General features: G+C 36.0%; 1 long non-coding RNA gene across 1 annotated transcript in view; it reads right to left on the bottom strand.

The window, feature by feature from the left end:
• The window catches only part of LOC105471060 (uncharacterized), a 152,923-nt gene extending 135,799 nt beyond the window's left edge, over nucleotides 1-17,124 (bottom strand). Inside the window, exon 1 of the long non-coding RNA XR_980944.2 lies at nucleotides 16,951-17,124. This is a non-coding gene — a long non-coding RNA (uncharacterized lncRNA). The remainder of the gene's footprint in view (nucleotides 1-16,950) is intronic.
• Between the last annotated feature and the right edge of the window lie 1,167 nt (nucleotides 17,125-18,291).

Raw genomic sequence — 18,291 nt, 5'->3', positions numbered from 1 at the left:
CCCACAGGAAAAAGCTAATGCTTCTAAAAATATTAAATATTGGTATTAAAATACCTTAAACTCAAATTTGCAAAATATGCGGCATTTCTTAATGATGCCAATCCGTATGTATGTGGATATGTTTAAGAAAAAAATATATATATATGTATTTATATATCTCCATGGATATGTATAAGAATTTGCTTCTATTGCAATGAAGGCAGAATCCCAACATGCAAAGCCTCAGCTTACAGTAAATTCTAAAACACGATTTCCCAACTATAAACAAAACCTAAGAGTTTTTCATGTCTTCATATATACTGACAAAAATTGTTTTCCAAAAGGAAAGGCATATAAATAATTTCTGCTGTATCTCAAAATGCTAATACTTTCAATAGAATATTTCATGAAGTATTTATAGAGCACTGCTGCAGACTCCAATGAATTGTAAATCATCATACACTTCAGTACAAGACTCAAAAATAAGCTCCATGATTTTAGAAACACATCTACTAGATCACCTTCAGATTTCTCTGCCTAGGATTTGTCACTTGTTTGTGTACACATGTACAGGAATAAATACACACCAAAGATCTTGTGGTTCATGTTAAACTTTTTCCAATATGTCCTGTTTAAATTTTGCAACTATTAAACTACCATGACAATGTAATAAAAGAGCTAAGATAACTAGGTTCATTAAAAAAAGAACTTATTATTTTCTCTCCAGATCATCCTTACAAATTTTTAAATGATTTGTGCTATATTTCCTTGCTAGGGGCCGAAGACACATGTGGAACTGTTTCTGACATGTTCCTGGAGAAAGCAGAAGTTCGAAAACAATGGGAAAGAAAGAGCTAAAAGAAGGAAGAATAAAATATATAAATACGCAAAAACTAAAAAGAGTGAGCTTATTGTGACTTTTCCCATGGGAGCTCATAGCAGTTGGCTGCATGCATTTATGAAGTCAGGAAAAGGGAATCAAAGATCTATGTGCGTGTGAGGATCCACTGAAGGAAGTCCTTCTTGTGTAACGACAAGTAAAATTTACTTAGTTCCTAAGTATGTCGACTTGTTAAATGAGCATCTGAATGAGTGAGTCAAATAGAGTAAATTTTCCGCACACAATTTCCACCCTCCTTTATCTCAATTTACTGGATAATAAACCCTGCTGTAAAATACTGAGAATCTGGTTTGTTTTCACTTTTTTAAATATATGAGATTTCTGACATGTAGGCAGTTTAACATTAATATAAATGTGTTTTGACTTTACACATAAACTGTTACCTATTATTGAAAGTAATATTGTGCAGTTATCTAAATATTGTTTAATTTAGGAATCATTCAGGTATCAGTTCTCAAAGATAATGTATTTTTCACATACTAAGAAAACAACTATGAGAAACGAGAAACTTGCAACAATAATCTCTAATAAGTCTGGTGCAGTGAATTAACAGTATCTGGGAAATAAACCTTGGGAAACATTTCTACTGGATAAATAGGCTGAACTTTACTTATCACAGGGTGGGGGTTCACTGATCTTTAGAAAATCATGCAACCACTTTTTTACTCTTTCCTCTGTTAAAGAAAAACTTCAGTTGAATTAAATTTAAAGGAGTTTAATTGAGCAATGAACGATTTGCTAATTTGGCAGTCCCCAGAATCACAGCAGATTCAAAGAGACCAGCACAGTCACGTGATGGAAGAAGATTTATAGACAAAAAACAAGAAGTGACATACAGAAATCAGAAGTGAGGTACAGAAACAACTGAATTGGTTACAGGTCAGCGTTTGCCTTATTTAAACACAGTTCAGTTTGAACACTCGACGATGCATGAGTGGTTGAAGTATGGCTGCTGGGATTGACCAAGACCCAGCCACTGTTACAGGCACACATTCCCAGTTAGGTTCTCAATCTTGTCTACCTATTAAGTTAGATTGTAGTTCATACACAAGGACTTAAATATACAAGTACTGAGTCTTCAGGCCATATTTAGTTTGCGTTAACACCTCAAACAGGCAACGATATTATTTGACCCATATGTGTGTTGTGAACATTGTATTAATATATAACAATTTATATTGCTATAATGTCTTTTGACTCAACCAACTAAAGTGATGATGCTTTAGTATTTTTTGATGGGATATTAGAAGTCTACTCCAATATTTTCTTTTTTCTTTCTCCATATTTAGATTAATGACAGGAAAAGAAGAAGAAACAAATACAAATTTAATGCTGTGACTAAATAGATCAAATATTTAATATGTAAATATTTATATAGAGTTATTGTGGAGGATGAAGAGTGAAGTGTTTTTGAAACAAAAAAGGAAAAATAATTACTTGATAGATGTAGAGCTGAAAATTGTTGCAAGAACAGACACGATTACAGGAGAAAGCATAATATATGAAAACAGCAGGGAAATTGTCTTAGATGAAATAAAAAATGTTTATGTGAGTAAATTTTTAAAATCACCACAATTATTGATAGATAATTTAAAAACATATCAACCTAGAATCAAAATACCTCTGTCAGAAGCACTCTTAACTATAATCCAATTCAATCTCATAAAATTTAATTAGCAAGTAACAAGTTAAAAATTGGATCAACATATACTAATGATAAAATATCAAAAGTCTTTTAAATGAAAACTTGTGTCATTCAGTCTCATGTGGAAAATTAGGCACTGATATTGAAAACTAACTTCATACAATAAAATTGAGTGAGCCTGTTGCTTTTAGAAGTGATGGCAAAACATTTATAGTTACTGAAATTGGAATCAAATCTGGATAGTAAATAAGAAATTTCATATTGTTCTTTTTTAAAAGAATACTTCAAGATTAAAAATGTAACTAGAACTACAGATATGTCAACGTCATATAGTCCAATAATATTAATTAAAACTATATCCACTTCATTGCATTCAGTTAACCACTGAAGGATTTGTAGTTCTAACAGGACCTATAAAAGCTGATGTGATTATAAAGAGGTTTTCAGTATATCACCTTATTATTTTTTTAAGTTTCATACGCTACTGATAAGATTTCCATTAGGGAACATTTATTAAGCAAATTAATCAATATTGGCAAATACTAAAGTGATATGACTCATTGATAGATGCAGAGAGACATTATTTGAAACTGGAGTTATTTTTTAAAATCTAGGATAGATAGTACCCACATTTGTTGAAAGCATCTACATGCAGGTATTGCTATGAAATAAAATATTATTCTATTATAAAGTCATAAGGAATTTGAATATAAAATTGCATGTTTAACATATGTGATTGAGCTGCATAAGAGTAAGTAGGCTTCTACTCAAAATAGCTATACAATTAATGTACCTGTAGAAATACTGCTTTAACTAAATGTTCTGATTCTATTGAGGTAGGAACATGCCATCCTGTTTCTCTTCACTTTTTAGCACAAAAATTTTACTGCATATTACATTATTTTTGTTGACCAGGAAAAATAATTTTTTCTTTGGTCAGAAATTAAATTATTCTAACTTCCCTGGAGTATGTTTTTATTATGTATATCATACATAATGTATATCCCACGAAATTATATTACTTGTTTTATGATATTTATTAGACAGAACATTTAACCAGTTGTTTTTCAATAAGAGATAGCAATGACTTAGGTTATCATATTTTGTAAATAATAATGACCATACATAACGTCTTCCCCTTGCTGTCAGATACAGTCCTGTCTTCAAATGAAATGGCATCGCCTAAAATCTATTGTAAAATGAATCCTATTAAACTTTTAAAAAACAATAAGCAGGGCAGGGCACAGCGAATCACACCTGTAATGTCAGCACTTCAGGAGGCCAAGGCAGATCACCTGAGTTCAGGAGTTCAAGACCAGAGTGGTCAACATGGTGAAACCCCATCTCTACTAAAAATACAAAAATTAGCTTGGCATGGCGGCGGGCACCTGTAATCCCAGATACTTGGGAGGCTGAGAGAGGACAATCTCTTGAACCCGGGAGGCAGAGGTTACAGTGAGCCAAGATCGTGCCATTGCACGCCAGCCTGGGCAACAAGAGCAAAATTTCGTCTCAAAGTAAATAAATAAATAAAATAAATCTTTATATAATGGGTAATGCGTACACAACTCTATCACTCACAGTGTTCTGGCTCATTTCCCATTTCCCAAGGCACTTCAGGTCAGGGTGGATTTACATGTATGTCAAACAATTCTTTGAAGAAGACATCTGCCACACTTCTCACCATTTCCTCCAATTTTCAAGAGTCCTAAACCCATTTTCTATAATATTATGCAATGCTATCTCATTAATGGAAATATCTAGTTGATGTGTGATAATTCATTCAAAGACAGAGATTTAAATAGCAGCTATTTATATGTTAATTTTAAAAGTGACATGCAGAGCCCTGTGATTAGAACATGCACATAGCCTATTGAGCATATTGCTATTTTCAATTTTTCTCACACATGAAGATGAAGAGCTGCCCTCTTTAGCGCCCTTTTACTATGGTTATGCAAATGAGTTCTTTCTCTATAATCTTATTAATGAGGAGCATCCTCATCATTAAGAATAATTTTTAAGAAAAAATAGCATCTGCTTGTATATCATCACATTGATCTTCTTTTGTGAAGATTTTGACAGGCTTTACTAGAAATTTCTCTTACCACAAAGTCACCCTTAGGATTAGATTTAGTATTAGACTGCTAGAAAAGGAGAGACTGAATAATTTGAAATTAATGGAGGACCAATCTAAAAGTGACATATTTTCCCAAGTCACCAAAGAAGACAATTTGGTAGCTGGAAACACAACTCTACTATCAAACCAAGTACTAGAGGCTAATTACAATTTATTTCTTTTCCACTAAATATATATTGAAGATCTACTATGGGTAGGCATTGTGCACGTAACAAACAGTAAAAACAAAATAGAGATGATATGGAAATCTGACATCTTGCAGCATTTTTAACATGAATTACAACCAGCAACAGATTACCTGGGAATAATTATTTGATGATTATACTACAAACCACTCAACAATTTAGTACTTAATATATACACTATTTATTTAGCTCAAAATTGTGTCTATATGCCATTAATTTCACTTGGGCTTAACTATGCTAATCTGCTGATATTGGCTAGGTTCACTTATGCTTCTGTGTTCAGCTGATGTTTCTCTTTCTAGGTTGCTTTTGTTTCTTGTCAAGTGAAATAATGAGGGTGATTGGGCCCCATGTCTCTCTCATCTAGTAGGCTATTTCAAGCATCCCTACAAGGTGTAAATTTAGAGGGTCAAAAGCATCAAGAGAGAGGTAATCTCAATAGGCAAACTCTTTTCACTTATTTGTTAATATCAAGCAGATGGGCTATTGTACTATTGGCCAAAATAAATTATATGGCTAAGCCAAGATTCAGTGTTGAAGGACACCACATGAAGACACGAATATGCAAAGCATGAATAAATAAGGAGCCATAACTTTAACAATATCTACCACAATGTGCCTTGAGACACATTGATTCATTTCCTTGATGTCACAAAGCACATTCATTTTTTAGCAAGATCTCAAGAAATCTCATGAATAACCTCAGTGTCAACCTCAAAATCTAAGACAATGTAATCTGCAATCAAACTTAATGGGAATCTTTTGATATAATTATTCTTCATTAAAAAACCTATAAAATAAAACCTCAAGTGTATCTGCCCTCTTCACACTCAACACCCAACAGTGAGATTGGACCTAGATAATCACAAAAATTCTCCAATTCAAAAGGGAGAAAAACAGGAAGCATATGAAGTCTGTTGCCATAGGACTTTTCTGAAGTCTAGAATGGTGTCTGTTGTCAAGCCCTTTGTACTGGGGACAGGGAAACTTCTCCATAAAGGTTAAGGAGCAGAACTTAACCACTTTTTAAGGCTGCAACTCCCCAAACCATTCCTTTCCATTTCCCTCAGCTCTTCCCTCTGGATTCTTGGGTTCACTCACTGATATATTTTTCCTTTTATGAAAAAAAAGGGTCTGTGTTTGTAGCATGGTGGCTTTCTTAATCCTGAAGTCTTTTTGCAACATGAGCAATATCCATCCCTAATTGGGTGGGGCCACTTGTTAAATACTACCTTCAAAATGTGTATAATTTCTGTGTGTCAGATTATGGCCCATTCTATTCAATAAAAGATACACCAACAGTTCTTTTTGAAGTTGGGCTTCCACTGACAATGTCATAAAGATCTTTAGAATTTATTTTATTGGACTCAACGGTTCTCAACTGAGGATGACTTTGCCTTTCAGGAGACATTGACAATACCTGAAGACATTTTTGGTTGTCACAGTTGGGATGGGTGCAGTGTTTTGGCATCTAGTAGGTGAAGGTTAAGGATGTCCCTAAACATCTTTCAGCATACAAGACACTCCCCACAACTAAGACTTCTCTAGGTCCCAGTGTTAGCAAACCGTGGTCCCATTTATAAGGTCTACTAGACACTGACTTAAATATTTTAGAAATTTTATGGCTTTTAAGTTTGAAGTTTTAAATTTATTTACAGAAGTTTATGGCACTCACAGCTATCCTGTGCCTAGAAATCTCTTCAGACCTCATTTTCTTTGAAATCATTTACAGGCTGGGGAGAATGGAATTGAGAGCAAGATTTACTTTTTAATGCAGTAAGTCCTGTTCCTTTGTCTACCTGCTAAAATTTCTGTAAACATTAAATAGTTACCGCTTTAACTTAACTACCTGGTGTAGAATCTTATTTTATGTGGTTAGGAGTACCTAATAAATGTTTTCAACATTCTTTCTAACCATATCCAAAAACAGGCACTATTTCAAAATGCCACAGGTGACAGTTTGCCAATTCTTTGTGACAGCCTAATACAAGTTGCCATTTTCTATCCTCCAATAACAATGTCCTCCACAAATTTTTTCAGCCTTTACTAAGTTTTCTCACTACTTTTTCTGATTTCATGAACACTTTCCTCATTGCCACTACCTGTCACGTGGTCCCAAAGCCAATGTTATATGTCTTTTTGTAGCAGTGCTTCATTTCTGGTAACAATTTCTACATCAATTAGAATTTTTGTTTCTGCATAATAAACCACATTAACTTTTAGCGGCAGAAAAAAAAGCAGACATATTTAGCTCACAGTTCCATGAGTCATGAATTTGGCCTGGACTCTGGTAGGTGATCTTTCTGCTGGTATTGGATGTGCTTTCTCATGCATCTGCAGTCAGATGCTGGTCATCTGGGCAGCTCTTCTACTCAGGGATTGCTGCCGGTCAGCTTGGGCAAGGGGCCTGACTGGGCCATATGTCTCTCAATATGCAGCATGATATACAAGGAGCAGTATTAGAGATGGAGTCTCACTCTGTTGCCCAGACTGGAGTGCAGTGGTGCATCTCAGCTCACTGCAAGCTCCGCTTCCCGGGTTCACGCCATTCTCCTGCCTCAGCCTCCCGAGTAGCTGGGACTACAGGCGCCTGCCACCACGCCCAGCTAATTTTTTTTGTATTTTTAGTAGAGACGGGGTTTCACCATGTTAGCCAGGATAGTCTCGATCTCCTGACCTCGTGATCCACCCGCCTCGGCCTCCTAAAGTGCTGGGATTACAGGCATGAGCCACCATGCCCGGACAACAAATTTGGTTTTAAAAGACATTATTTTGACCACCACATAAAATCTGCATGTATATATTAATATTTAATGAAGTTAGAGTTCTTACCTTATTAATAAAAGTGTTAATTATGTTACTAAATTTATAGATGAAATACCAATTAAGAGTCAATAGTTGAAAATATGAAGTAATAGATTTAATCTCCACATAATACAACAAATAAGTACTGAGTGCATAATTTCAGAACTCATAATGAAGCACAATAGCAAAATGATCACATCATTAAATAAGCAAAGATGCAAATATAATAAATACTTTTCTAAACACATATCAGTAATCTTAGGGTAAATTGGGATATGACTGTAGTAAATACATTAATTGATCATCCCTAGGTAACAAATCCACAGAATCGCAGATACACTAAATAAATCAGATAAGAATTTTTTAGTGATTCATAGAACTCATGGTATAATGTGGCACAACTAGGGTAACTAGTCAACTCTCAATCTGATGTTTAAATCATAAAATGCTGGTTTATAAAACAATAATAAAAATTCTAAAGATATATACTATTCTCCAAGTCATACTCACGAGGCAAATGTAAGTCAATATAGTTTAATATGTCAACTCCTTTTTATGTTCTAGACAAACAATTATTCAAGTATCTATTTGACATTTAGAGCAGGACTAGGTATCAGAAGCCCATAGAGTCTTTTTACATACGAAAATTTATTAAACTTCATTTGTTTTTTTCATTTTGTTTTTCATTTTAAAAATTCGCTCTGACTGTGCTATTTACCTACCAAGATTCAGTCTGAGACAGATGTTTTCAACAGTGCTTTGTGCCTTATTTACTTTATTCAGTAGAGAATTCACAGGTAACTATTTTGTATAATAATTATTATTCTCCTGCATGAGCTTTTGTGTCAACTCCTTTTCTCAGAATTTATCTTCGTCCAGATTAAATAGAAGTTGTTATTTCTTGCTTTGTATGTTATTATGACATATTCCAGAAGTTCATCAAATTAGAATAGTAGATTTGTCATACTCAAAACTGTGGCAGCTGCAGTGAGGTAAACCATGGCTAATATAACAGATTAGTGGTATTTTAACATTCTTTAGGACGATATATGCATGGCATTTAATTTTAACATTAATTAAATTTTAATTATTATTTTAATTTAATGCATATCATTTTAAAAATTTTCTATATTTTTTTCTTAACTCTTGGGAACTTGCTGCCCCTTATTCCATAGTTAATGCACACAAACAACACATATACAAATTTATTGCAAGGAACCAAAAGCATAAGCAACTCAAGCCAATCACCCTTATGTTCACATTTTGTGCTTCTATCCTATGGGCTTTTATGAGTATGTGGATTTGGAACTTATGTTAGTGATTTTTATGAAGCATATACAGAACTTAAGCCTATTTGCAAACAGCCAGATAATTCCCTGTTGCCATATCTGTATTCAAATAACAAGCCTTTCATGTCATTTCGCACAGACCTTCTTGACTTCCAGAAAATCTCATCTGAACAAACTTGCAAGTTATTGAACCAGGGGCTTCATAATCATACGGTTAACAATTACACAGTTATAAATTCCTCAAGTAAGAGAAAACACCCTCATAGTAGGATCAGAGAACAACAAGGAGACAAAGCCCAGTGCAAATCCATCATCAAAATGCTGAGTTAAAGACACTCAAAACTGGGGTATTTACCAAACATGATGTGGAAAAACAAATACATTTACGACCTGTTATATTTCAAAAGTCATTTCATTGAAAGGGGAATTATTAATGAGTAGTTAATATGGCCTCCTGCTAGAATTAATAAATAGGAGACTACCATCACAGCTACATCTAAGAAGGCAGTGATTGTAACTTGTTATCTCACGCATATGTCCATGTCAGCTCCAGAATCATTGCATTTTTATGGAAATTTCAATATTTCCCAATGGCAGAATGCCTCCAATAATGAGCATAGATATGCAAACATATTTTTATTATCATCAAATGCTGAAGACCCAGGAGTGCTTCTTGGGGGTGCTGAAGGACTGCAAAAATGATCACTGGATTCTTTAAATGATACAAGTTCAGCAAAATCTCTTTAAAGCTGCTATATGTACAGTGTGTGTGTATTCATCTATGTGTCTGTCTGATATATTATTTTCTTCTCAATCTAAGCCAGGCAATCTTATCTCATTATGAGCAGTTCTGGTCAGAAAGCATCCTTGGAAATTTTATTCAGTAATGAATTTTCCCTGCATAGGAAGTGTTTCGTCAACTAAATTCCTAGAGCAGCATAAAAAGGGAAAATCATATTATCACCAACTCCTTTTAACTCTCTCTTCAAAATGTGTTAAACTCAAAAGGCTTCTCAACTCCAGATTATGGAAGTTGAGAAGATGATAAATTATGGTAGTTATATTCTTGAGAAATAATATCAGAAACAACATCACAAGGTGCACTTTAATGACTTCAGAAATCAGCCTCCAAATTTTATGGGCATAATTTGCAGCATACACGAAGTTATATCACACTAAGACTGCAGTACGAGAGGTCATGAAAATCGTCAGCGGTTTACATAGAGACAGTCATCAGGCTTGCTGGCATGGAGAAAACCAACAGGACTTGGAAAGGACAAAATCTGCTTCACGGTGCAGAAATCAAGGTAACAAACAACCTTGTTACTCAGACAGTGATTTCACATTCTTTTCTACAGCATAGATAAATTGATACATCCCTGCCAATGCTTTCAATACTCTACCATCTTAATCATATGTTTGGATTATCGTCAGAAAACAAAAACAATTAATAGATTGAATTCAAAAGTTTGAAAAGCCAAAGAAATTAGGAGCTTTAGTTTTTTAATCATTATCACATTAAGAAGCTCTTGTGTAAAATCACAAAACTTTACTCTGTTATCAGATAAAAGTGCCCAGTCATTTCATTCAGACCTGAATGGGTGTCAGGTATGAGGGTTCTCCATAAACGAGGCCCTTTATCTCCCATTCCCGTTCCCTCTCACATCCCATTACCAGCCCACATCGTGCTCCAGCCATAGCAAAAAAATTTCTGTTCCTGAACTACTTCTCATTATTTCCTGCAAAATTGCTCGCATTCATTCTTTCACGTATCCAGAGCATATTAAAAGCTCACTTAGGCAAAGAAAAGTGCTAAGTGCTAGGACAAAAGTGATAGAGCCAGAAATGGATCCACCCTCATTGAGCCTAAAACCTATTTCAAATGTTTCAGTGTCTCTTCAAACCATTTTTTTCTCTTTCTGAAATATCTTCCTGTCTTCTTTTCTACCTGATAATCTCATCTGCATATCTTGAGATGCAGGCCAGGATTATCTCTTCTTTGAAGACTTTTTATATAATCCTTTAAAAAAATAAATTTCTCTGTACGTATTCTTATTAACTTTTGCACATGCCTCTTTTGTAGTTTTCCCCCTATTATAGAGAAAATATTTGTCTATGTTCAGACTCTATCTGCACCAGACTAGAACCTCTCAAAAACAAGAACTGTGGCTTATTCCTCATGTGCTTTGCATACAGTTGAGGTTGAGGTCATTTTTTTTAATGACTAACTCAAAAAAGAATGAATGAATGAATTGGAAGCATAGAGCCTATTTAACCTATTTCCTAGTGAATGTCCAGCATTCAATCTGAACTTGAACACATGTCATTATTAGAAGACTATTTAATGATCTTGATGTGGGCAGAGCATTTCCACGGAATTTAAACGGTGGAAAAGTCACACAAAAATAGATCTGGACAGATGAAAACTGTATTAGTTATCTATTGCTGTGTAACAAATCACCACCAGCAGCTTAATGCAACATCCATTTATTATCTCAGTTTTCATTGTTTAGGAGTCCAGGCATAAAACAGCTCCTCTGTTCAGAGTCTCACAAGGCTGCAATCAAGTTGTCATATTGGTTGTGTTCTGGAGTTCATGGTGCTCTTCTCAGACCACGCAGTTGCTAGCTGAATTCAGTTCCAGTTGATTGTAGGACATAAGTTCCTGCCTGTAGTAATTCCTCCCCAAGTGTTCCTCTAAGAGGCTCTCTTACAACATGGCAGCTTACTTCGAAGCGACAGGGAAGCTCTCACTCCTATTTGCTAAGGTGAAGTCTTATATAATGCAATATACTTCTACCACCTTTGTCATATTCTATTAGGAGGGAATTTCATAAGAGCATGATTTAGTAAAGTTCACCTTAAGGTATGCCACCGTAAAATTTTTAAATAAAATTGTAAAAGTAGAAATCACCACAAATAAAAGAACAAACATAATGATTGGAGAAAATACCAATATGGGCTGGGTGCAGTGGCTCACCGCTGTAGTCCCAGCACTTTGGAAGGCCAAGGTGGGTGGATCACCTGAGGTCAGGAGTTTGAAACCAGCCTGGCCAACGTGGCAAAACCCCATGTCTACTAAAAATACAATAATTAGCCAGGCGTGGTGATGCGTTCCTGTAATCCCAGCTACTCGGGAGCCTGAGGCAGGAGAATCACTTGAACCCAGAAGGCAGAGGTTGCAATGAGCCAAGATCACACCATTGCACTCCAGCCTGGGTGAGATTCTGTCTTAAAAAAAAAAAAAAAAAAAAAAAAAATGATGTACTTCACCTCATTACCAATTCATTAACAAAATAATGACAACTAAATCAATCACAACAACTAAATCTTATGAATTGGAAAATTTTATTTAATTTTAATCCTAATGTAGTACTCAGTACTTTTCAGAGGAGAATAACAAGATGGGCACTTCCATATACCATTTGTAAAAGTCCTTGCTTTATAGAAAACAGAGGCAAAAAATGTCAGTCATTATTTATCTTCTCCATTTCCCCATCAGAACTATCACTGCACTGTACCTGGAGTAGGAAAACCATGTGGAAATTCTTTAGGTCTGTAAATTGGTATTACAGTCTGTTAAGCTTTTGAAAAATCTGCAAAGCTATTTTAACTGGTAATTATCAAAACGGAGCTTTCTATCTCCAAGAAATGGAGAGAAAATGCCTTTCCTGAATTTGTAAGTGTGACAGAATCTGGGCTCTGCGTTTGCCAGCTGCAGTGAGCTAGAGGGAAATATTGTAGTTCAAGATGCAGAGTCTTGGAACACTCAAGTCACGTTGTATTAGGACCTGATGGCTACCCCCCAGAGTACGGGAGACTCAGAAATATACCTCATCCAACAATCACCAAGTTCTGAAGATTCCATTTGCTATGTATTTGTTGAAACTTTCCATTATTTCTTGCACACTACCGGATTTTCATGATCTAATTTTTGGATTACTACAGCCACCACTTGTTAGTCTTCTTGTCTCCAATTTTATTCATTTCCAGAATCCAGCAGAATAACCTTTGGGTGTCCTCTCCAACTGATCTCACCATCTGAATTCTTCATGTGCCTGTAATAATTTAGTCCTATGAATAATTCTTCAGTTCACCTTCCATCATTCTCCTTCCTTCCCTCACTTCCTTTCCTAACTTCTAACTTCTTCATTATTATTCTTGGAACAGAAAATGCTTTTTTTGCCACCAGGCTTTTGACATGCTCAGCCATCTACAAGGCATTGTCTATTCTCTCCACTCTTTACCTCGATATCTCTTGTTCTTCCTTCTCATCTAGCTTTGACATGCCTTTCTCATGACTGCCACGAAGTCTCCCCTAACCATCCATGAATGTACCAGACTACATGTATCCATCATAATTGCCTCAATATATTATTAACGTCCCTCGTTGTAGGCTGTCCTGAGGGCTCTGTGTGAAAAAACATTGTGTTTTCATTGACTTCATTTATCCAACCCAATGTTTAGCACTTAGCATATTTTAATAAATATATAGTAAATGAATAAAGGATCTAAATATTTAGATGCCATGCTTTATATCTTAGCGTTCCAAGGGCCACGCTATAATTGTTCATAAAATAAGTGATTCCAGATCTCAGAATGTAGAATAGATGCCCCCTCTCAAGCAGCTCACTGGCTACTTAGGTTGACAGATTTAAAGTGGACACTAAAACTTCTAGAGCATCCCCACCTAGAGAGCTGGGAAGAAAAAGGAAAACCTGGGGCATATCTCGGCTATGATTTTACAGCTCATTCCATCACAGATGGCCTGGGAAGGCACACCCCAATGTGTTCCTGCTTATAGTTCTTTTCATCCATAAAAATCATCATCCTACCTTTATGGCTGTCTCCCCAGAGGAGGTCCTGTAAGGATTCATGTGCTCATTTTTGCAAACTATGTATTGGTATTTTTTGAATGGAGATACTGTATGAATACAAAATGTTTTTTGTCATTAGTCCATATGCCGTATCACAGTCCAACCTATTTGATGCTGTGCTACCAAACAGCTGCCGGCACCCAACAAGAGCATCTGGTTCCATTTCCTGTTGGCAAGGGCTCCATTAGCAGTAAAACAGCTAATGCCTTTTAGATGGCCTCATGATTACAGCTTTTATTGGTATCCTAGGTAATTGAGTTAATAAATTTAATTGCAAGTCCTGACACTTCCTCCCACCTGCCTCTACTCCTTTCCTAGCTCCTCTTTGTCGCTTCTCAAAAAAAAAAAAAAAAAAAAGGAAAGAAACCATTAATAAGAATACGCATCTAATAGGACAGGTGACCTCACAAAACACTTCTGAATGACTTCAAAATGTCACTGGGCCCACCCCAGTTTGTTTATGGCAGCATGCAGTACCATGACTCACATTTACTACCCTCTTCCTTTCAAGCTAATTTATAGAACTGTCCACACTACATCGAGCAATACCCAGAGTATATAGTGTATTGCCACAAAGATTTCCAAGGCAATATTTATAGTTGCATAGGGGAGAATATGGGTACAGGTTTCTGGATCTCTCAACTAATAATTCACATGCTACATTGTAAATCATGATGAAATATCACATATTACACAATAAAACAACAACAGAGAAGAGACAACTGAAAACTGAAATCTTCTCTTGAGAGACATTTTTAAGATCTTGCTGAAAGACTAACAGATTCTGGATGGCAAAATGTATTTCTCTCAGGAAGACAGTCTCCTGGATGGCTCTGGGTATTGTTTTGTTGTTATTACTCTTACACATTTGCCAGGATCACCACTGGCTAATGTTATATGCCCAAATGGCTTTTTGTGTCCCTAAATTAAGTATTTTACCCCCTTATAAAAAATGCATTACCCTCATGTCTGCCTAATTAAGAGAGGTTGATGGAGACATTAGAGATTCAGATGTTCAGTGTCACATTATAATATATGCCACCAAACATATTATTCAAATTGCTTTCATGCCTAATTCCAGCTCAATGACCCTTTAAATCCCTTCTAATGATCATCAGGCTCTTGGATCCTGTCTTACTGCTCTGTGTAGTTTAATTCTCAGGATTCAAAGTACAAATTCAAATGAGAGGTGGATACAATATCCAAGAGAGCGTAAGTAATTAGGTATTTCCATACATTGAGCACTTCACAAATATCATTATATTTAATTCTCACATCCTATAACGCAGGGGTTGTCAACCAGGGGAAATGTTACCCCTGAGGGTATATTTGGCAATGTCTGGAAACATGTTTGCTTGTCATAACAAGAGAGGAACTACTGGCATCCAGTGGGGAGAGGCTAGGGATGTTGCCAAAACCTTATAAACTACAGAACAGCCCTTATGATAAAGAATTATCCAGCCCAAAATGTCAATAGTGGTTAAGAAACCCTACTACAAAGTATTGTCTTCATTTAATAGAAGAGGAAACACAGGCTGAGAAGTGATGAAGAGCTCGCCTAGCTTTGTTCAGATTATAAAGGGCAGAGCATAAACTCAAACCTAGATTTACCTAACTTCGTAGTCCAGTATCTTTCCACAGGGCAATGTAGCTTCCTAGAGCTTCGGGAAACCAGTAAGGAAACACGCAAATTAAAGCCAGTATTTGTTTAACTGCTAAATACCCCAAACCACATTAAGTCAAGAGAACAGTTTTCATAATTGTCATCCAATACGAAAATAACATTACTGTAATCATTGCAGAAGTCCGCCGCAATCTGCCACATAGGTGGATGTGTGATGCTTCTGGCTACAAATTTCTACTTGAACATGCCATAGTGGCCCATCTACAAAATGCAGATGTGTCAAAGAAGGCATAATTGATGGATAGAAATGATTCTACAATGGAAATTTTATGTTGTTAAAATGGCAAAAAAAAAAAAAAGAAAAAAAGAATGTGATACACCAGAGTACAGGCTGCAAGCACAGTAGAAGTCACTAAGCCATAGCAAGAGCCAGAGGATGTTGAGGGAAGGATTCCAAAGAACTTGTCATGGGTTTCACATAGAGAATTCTGGTGATGACCGATTTTGTTTGTATCATCAAGGCTTCCCAGTAAATTCACATCATATGTATATATACATATATATTGATTTATTTAATTTCTGAATGCTTTTTGCCATTCTTAGGAAAAAGAACGCATCACAAAATCTAACTTAGGACGTGAAAATTAATAAATTCATTGTTTAAATTCAAATATTTGTTTTATGAAATGTTTTGTTTTCTCTTTTCAGTTAAACCCAGATGTTTTCAATGCATGCCAAATGCTTCTTCATACTTTCTTTAACTTATTTGCATAATTTATTTATGTTAAACAAAAAAGACTTTCCAGAGTTCTTATGTTTTTTCATGTTTTCCCGTAATTTGTATTCTATAGCCATTCAGTGTACCTAAAGCTAAAAAACAAACAAGCAATTGTTTTCAGCATTGTCCTCCTTCAGAGTTACAATACCTAAACCCTGCTAATTTGATTGGGTTGGGAAGATGATTGTGGGAGTGGAAGAAGGACAAGATTAAATCAGTCCTGAGACAGGTTTCCATCAGGGAACAAAGGAAAAGAGATAACAAACCAAAGCACACCCAGATCAAAGCCCAAAGATAATCCAGAGGCTGGTGGAGCAAGATGAGGGCCAGAAAGCAAGGAACCAGATGAAACCCTCAAACCTGAAATGGAGGCTGACAAACAAAATCCACAAAGTCAGGTGAATCCAGTTAAAGAGAGAGGAGGATTTAACATCCAGGAGTAGCCAGGACTGGGGGAATTGTAAAATAGAGGAGCTTGAAAAACCTTTGAGCTGCCTTTGTTCTAAATGTGAAATTGAAGCCCACTCTTCCCTCATGTTGCACTATAATGAGTGGCAAAGGTAGAGCTTGAATCCAGATCTCCTTTCTGGTTCAGTGTCTTAAAATCAGGAAGAAAGTTGCTCTGAAACATTCCCGTTTTCTGAAGTACCTACTCAGAGACCTGTGCTGCTCTCTTAATCTCTCATGATGGCTAAAAGATTCTGCATTCCGACCCCCTTCAGTTCCGTACCTGTGTGCATGTCACGATTTGGGGCTTGAGTCTCTTCTGCCAGTTCGGGCTCAATGTCAATTCCTTAGTCCTTAGCCGTCCTCTTGGCTTTCACAGATTATGGCTGTGGTCTCAGACCCTTTCAATGAATTCCCTGATTCCCTGGTCTCAAACCACAGTCTTCCACCAATCCTGGAGTGCTCTGCTGCCACCTAGGGGCAAAATGCAGTACTACCTCAGCTGCTCTGGGACGCTCTGCTACACAGTAATTAATACTATAGAGATTCATTAAATCTTTTACTTGCCAACCAATTTTCCTCATATTTAAAGCAAAACAAAGTCCATCACTTTTTATTGGCACTGTTGGCAGTCATTAAGGATGGACTTTGACCCTTTACCAAACTTTCAGTTCCCAGAGAATTCTGGGATTTCTGTTTTATCACCAGGTATTTTCAAAACCATAACCACTGCCCCCACTCCAAATTTCATATGACATAAGTGCAAAACAGTTTTGCATGTTCTGTGTTCATAGCTAGAATTAAAATGGATCTCAAGGGAAAGAAAGCTACAACGCCAAAGCTTGCTTGTTAATAAAATGAAAACGAGAAGAGAAAATGCCACCAGATTTAACAATGTCACCTCTATACTCACGCAAAATATTACAAATATTACCTTCTGGGCAATTAAAGCAGGTGGTTAAGGTTGTAGGTAAAAACATAGAATGTATCTTTTTCTTTCTCTCTGTCTCTCTTTCTGCATGTATGTATACATAAAAATGCACATATATTTTTAAACCAGAGCATATATGGTTGGGGGAAGAAGATAATTCAATTGTATGAATTGAATAGATATATATCCACATATCTACTTCTTTTTTTTAAATGCAGCAGTGGCAATATTAGAAAAAAAAATATTGTTAGGTTTTCAAAGTATTGAAAATAATGGTATCGTTTTTTAAGAGCCACCCTATCTAAAAATCAAATATGTGAATCACATAAAAGTTTAGATTAGTTTCTAACTTCCACCCTATCCAGACCTCTCAGGAGTTCTCTGGGGCTGTAGGAATGTCTCAAAGCACAGATGGCAGCCACTGACGGGATAGAAAGCCCAGGTTCTAAAGTAAGACAGACCTGGGAATGAGTCCAAGTTATTAACTATGTGACTTCGAGGAGGTTGTCTCTTTGTGAGGATCATCCACCAAAAAAATCAGCTAGAAAGACCCAGTCTTTATGTTACAGCTTACACTAAGCTCTTGTTGAGACAGACTTCCCCTGACAGAATTCTCAATGCCTTTATGTCTCAGTCCTGTGACTTTCCAAAACTCATATACCCGGGAAACATGAAGAGTCTGGTATGTAAAAT

Source organism: Macaca nemestrina, chromosome 6, assembly GCF_043159975.1.
Source record: "Macaca nemestrina isolate mMacNem1 chromosome 6, mMacNem.hap1, whole genome shotgun sequence".
Lineage (NCBI taxonomy): Eukaryota > Metazoa > Chordata > Mammalia > Primates > Cercopithecidae > Macaca > Macaca nemestrina.
This window is presented reverse-complemented; position numbering and strand designations above follow the sequence as displayed.